Raw genomic sequence first — 5,823 nt, 5'->3', positions numbered from 1 at the left:
AAAAGCAAAAGCTCATGCAAAACTCTCATAAAGATTATCCTAAATGTCTCAGTTACTAGGAAGAGCTTTAGGGGTTTTAGCCGGTCTTACGATACTTCAAGCTGCAGAGAAGAGAATAACTTTCCACCTGACTGAAGTTCCCATGGAGTGCAGATCTCTGGGATAAGCAGGTTTCAGCAATAAACTCCTGCATTGTGAGGCAATAATGCCCAGCCAGGTCCCCGCATTTTGATTCAAGGGTGTCTTTTTCTTTCCCCCCTGTGGAGGACTAATCACAGCTCCACTTTGTTTAATTGCAGCAAAGAGAGAAATGTGTTTAAGAAGTCATTCTGGACCCCTTTAAATGAATGCTGGGGTTCTTCAAGGACAACAAACAGGATGCATAATAAATAAGCTTTAATTTTCAGATCAAAATAGGCAAAGTTAAAGATTTTTAGTGACTGATCTGGGAGAGATGCTGCTGTAAAGAGACCAGAAACTGGGGGGGAAAGGGCGGGGAAAGCAACAAGTGGGATTACAGTCTTGGTTTTTATACAGCACAAGCTGTTTTTGCATGGTGGGAGGATCCTTACAGGAATATCTTTACGGAATTGGGAGCTAGTCGATTTCCCCTAGCATTCTGATTCTGATTTAGAAAGAAGAAAGAAAGAAGGAAGGGAAAGAGAAAGAGAAAGAAAAAAATGTCCTTCTTGTAAACTATGTTAAACCTCGGTAATTGACAGATTCGCCTCCCCTCATTTTCAAGCTCAGGCCTAGTTGGGTGCAATACGTGCGGTGAGATCGCCTCAGGGTCATGAACTCCCCGGGTTGGGAGGAAAAGCATTTATCCATCACATGCTTTCTTTCTGAGTTTGACAAAACTAAGCCCCGGACCAAATGATTGGGAAGCACCCCTTTTCATCTATTTAAAATCTGTTTATTTCTTACCTCTCTGGCCTAAGCATCTTCTTAAAGGAAAGTTAACTATTTCCCTCTTGTAAGATGCGTATTTGCTGATCCTTATCACTTTCTTTAGAAAAGATTTACCATGGATGTTACGGCAAAATTTTCCAATACTGTAGCTATCTGGAATGGTATTATCAAACTTGAAAATGTATAATACAAATCCCCTATTTCAAAACCGTGATCTACAAATGTCTATAGTTTGTCTTTTTTTTTTTTTCCTGAAAGGAGATTTTTTTTAAATCAACCCCTCTAAGGAGAAAGTATTAAAAAAATTTTTAAAAATTTATGGCACAGTTCTGATAGTATTTTTTTTAGTAACATACTATCCATTGATAACAAATCGACCATAGATAACTGTTAGTCCCATAAATTGAAGAAGGCAATGGGCATAAAACCACTCATGAGCATCTGCTGCAGGGGGTTTTCCTCTGGGTTAAATGGAATATGTGAGGTTATTTAACGTCCTGCAAAAACAATGTAGAATGAGCGTGTGTGTATGTGTGTGTGTGTGTGTGTGTGTGTGTGTGTCTGCCATATACATATGTATCCTGAATGATGGATTTCCTTTGCATCTGGTAACTATAGACTTTTTTTCCCCTGAATACAGCAAATGACTCTTTCAAAATGAAAATCACTATGTGTTTGAATGTTGTATTATGCCTAGTCCCTTTTTGAGTGAAAGGCGGCTTTAAAAAGTAAGGTATATCATTGCCAAAAAGGGGCTAAATAGTATTGTCAGCATTTTGAGAAGGAATAGGTCCTTTTTCGCCTTCCTTCTCAAACTCTTTTCTGGACAGCTGTTAGTGACTTAGCGAACTTTTCATATGGATATGTATGTTAATGGCAGGCAATGAACTGGAGATGGAGAGGCCCAAACACAGGCCCAACTCTTCAGTGCACATCAAAAGCCTTTACAAAAGGAGCAGTAAAAGAGGCAGCGATGGTGGAGCCTTCACTTTTGTACCCTGAATTAGTTCTGCAAGCAATGAAACTGATCTTTTCTCCTTGCCAGAAAAGTCTGCTGATTTTTGTGAGTGCTCATTAGCACAAGAGGCATTTGTGAAGATAATTGACTGACGCTGATACTGCTGGCTGTCACAACAGTGCCAGCCAGCAGTGTATGTGCATTTTAATAGTTGTATTTTTTTTCTTTCTTAGACTTCATGGTTTCTAAAAGGTACCAGTCTTCCAAAGGTTTACACTCTTCTTTGAAGCAGAAGGTTTTAAAATCTTTTCTTTGAAAACTGACAGCCAACCTTACTTTTTAAAATATCATATTTCTATGGGGTACCTGGTATGGATGCATAATGTAAGAGGTATCTATTCAATGCATGCAACTGGACAGAAATTATGCAGTTGTAGATCCAGACTATTTTGATATCAGATGGACATTCAGGAAATAGTGGGTACCATCCAGTTCCTGGAATACAAGCTATCATCCTGGAGAAATAACAAATAAGGCAATATTCCACTTTGTCATCAGCAACTACAATAATTTCATACATTTTCAAATATTTTTTAGTTTTGTTTTTTGTGGACATATTCATAAAATTAGAAAATTAGGGGGGAAAGGGAAGTATTTTTGGAAATTCTAACTTAGTCATGCTTTGACATGAGGTGGATCTTTTATATGATGGTACCACCCAGAATGGGACTCTGAAGTATCAAAGCATAGATGTCAGAGGACAATTGAGTCTCTGTGCTCACACTGTCAAGGAATTCTGCAGAGAACACAATGTGAACGTTCCTTTTCACTCGAGTTTTCCTGCCAATTCACAACATATCGTAGAAACCTGTGTACTTGGTTGACATATGCCTTCTCTCTTTTCTAAAGGAACTTCTAAAACATTTACTTTAATTAATTATACATTTATCAGTTCTTTGTGTGGAAGAGCATATCTGGGAATTTATGTGTCATTGAAGCAAAATACAGACTTCGTAAGTGTCTTGTCCCAAATGAATGGTATGTAATAGCAATATGTTAAATCTTCTGTAATCTGTATGTGTATTAAGCTGTTTAAGGACTCTGTACATTGAATATGCTCAGAATAGTATTCTTCTAAAGCATTTCAGAAGCCTGCCTAGTTATAACATGTGACAGAGAGTATTTTCTTTGAGAGAAAAATAAGTTATTTTCTCAAGTTAAGGATGACAGAATAAGTTGAGTGAGGGTGAGAGTTACTTCTGTGCTATCACCACTTGTGAATGAAAATAAGTTGTCTACTTTACCCTCTGATATATATATATTCCTGGCAGCTCAGCTCACTGATAAACTAGGCTGCTCTGAAAGGGCTCCAGGGGAGGACAAAAAGGTTGGTTATTTCACTGAACATGCTTTTGAATCTGCTGCTTGATGTGCTTTTTAGAAATAGGCTCTTGATTTCTCAAAATGTAGCTATTGTGTCAACATTTTCTGAAAAACTAGCCATTGAATCCTTGATGTTTCACCTTGGTGGGGTTGTATGCGTTTACAGCACAGACAAGTACAAGTTAAAGTATTTTAGAAAAAGAATTGAAATTATCTTGCCATCCTTTTTCACCATTTGGCTTTCCTTGCATGATATTCTGATAAGAGGGAAGCCAGCTAGCCATCCTTCAAAGGATGAAGAGGGGGATGTATGTATGAAGGGGTGTGTCTGGGGGGCGGCGCTTCTCCCCTTCTGTGCTAACCACTGCAAAGAGGATGTTAGAATGATGCATCAACATTTTCTTTACCCAACTATCATATAAAATCACATTTGTGAAAAAGTAGCTCAGTGAATAGTAATCCACATGTGATGAAGAGGATGACATGTGAAAAGCACTGAGTTCGAAAACAGTTAGGAAATAGGAAAAACAGATAGAAAACAGGAGAAAATACCCACATCCTAGGTTATTAGGCTTCTCCCTGCAGCCATACGTGAACTCATGTGGGGAAATGTTGTGGTCTCTGTCTTTTAATGAACAAGGATGGTCATCAATTCTCTCTTGAAGGTCCAATGTTGGAACAAGAGGTAATATAATTGCAATAACTTAGAGACTTATCGAGCAATTCATTCCTCAAATATTTCCTACAATGTTATAGGCATTATTTGAGGCACTGGAATAAAATAAGTCTCTTTCTTCACAAAATTGCATTCAAAAGGGGACATGGAAGTAGAAACAGATACTCCTAACTATGTGTCAGGTAGCAATGAATGTTATTGAGAACAGTAGTAACAAAGGCTAAGTAGGTTGATAATATTGGGTCTGCTATTTGATAGTGGTGCAGGAGGGTCTCTCTAAAGAAAAGACACTTGAGTAGAGACTGAAAGAAGGGGGAAGTAAACCATGTGAATATCTGAAGAGAGAACATTCCAGGACAAGTGGAGAAGCACAAGGACAAGTGGAGAAGTGCAAGAATGAATGTCCAGAGGAGTATGCCTGAAGGACTCCAGAAGTAGTAGGGTGGGGCATAAGACTTTCCAAGTCATGCTAAACAGAGCTGTCTCCAGCATAATTCAATGCATGCTGGGGTGGCATTATCTTCCTACTTTTTTTAAACCCATGCAACGTAAGTGGCCCTGTCATTGGTGGAAACCATGGTCATACAAATGTATTTTAGACCAGCGATATCCAGTGTCTATAATCAAATCACATATGCTGGAGGAATATGATGAAGCCTTGTAATCTTTTAATATTGAACATACGACTTGTAATCTTTTAATATTGAATATACACCTTTTGCTGCTGATTTTCTACATGAGTTTGTGTTGATCATCTATTTCAATTGGTTTTTATTCATTTAATAGATAAAATGTGTTTGTACTAGAATATCTTCATATATTTTTGAAGAAAGAAGAGGCTGACCAATTAAGAGGAGTGAAATTTGGAGGAAATTACTAACCTGATAATCAGAACACTGATAAAAGAAAAATGGGAGTCTCTAAGAACAGATGAGTAAACAATGTAATTGAAAATGATTTTAAGCAGTGAGTATATTCTGGGGAAGATTAGCTTGACAAATTTATATAATTCAAATCATAAGAAAAATACACAAAGAGACCTTACTACGCAATGCAGGATTTACAAACCCACAGCCTAGGGCAGTAGGGCAGCAACAGTGATGGAAAAATCCACAGCTTGTCTTAAAGCTGCAGCCTCTCATAATTCAGTGAGGGCCAGAGGACCCAGTGATCCAGGGTCTTCAGATTTTTCAAGAGGAGCCAGAAATCTGCATTAATTTTTATGTGAACTCATTCTAGTTTTGACTGTTGGCAATTAATTTAGAAACACACAGATAGGCCAGGCACAGGGGCTCACGCCTATAATCCCAGCACTTTGGGAGGCTGAGGTGAGTGTCTCACTTGAGGTTAGGAGTTCAAAACCAGCGTGGCCAACCTGGTGAAACCCTGCCTCTTCTAAAAATACAAGAAAAAATTAGTGGGCATGGTGGCGGGCACCTGTAATCCCAGCTCCTCTGAAGACTGAGGCAGGAGAATCACTTGAATCCATGAGGCAGAGGTTGCAGTGAGCCCAGATTGCACCACTGCACTCCAGCCTTGGTGACAGAGTGAGACTCTGTCTCAAAAACAAACAAACAAAAAACATATAAAGCATACCTATGGGCTGAATTCTGCCTGCTGCCATACAGTTTGCAACTTCTGATTTAAAGAAGACTTAAAGATTAAATTCCTTTCAATAAAATTCTATAATGAAAATGAAAGTCCTCATTTTTTCATTTTTTATCATTATTTTTATAGACAAATATTTTTATATGGAATATTATTGTACTAGTTAATTTTAATGTAGTGTTTCCATGTTTCACGATGTGCTATTTGCCTGTTTAAACACTTTTGTGATTAAAAGCACAAATTTGGGTGCACCCATTTTGGTGCACAATTTTGGCGCACCCATCAC

This window comes from Pongo pygmaeus, chromosome 6 (genome assembly GCF_028885625.2).
Source record: "Pongo pygmaeus isolate AG05252 chromosome 6, NHGRI_mPonPyg2-v2.0_pri, whole genome shotgun sequence".
Classification (NCBI taxonomy): domain Eukaryota; kingdom Metazoa; phylum Chordata; class Mammalia; order Primates; family Hominidae; genus Pongo; species Pongo pygmaeus.
Note: the sequence above shows the minus strand (reverse complement) of the source record.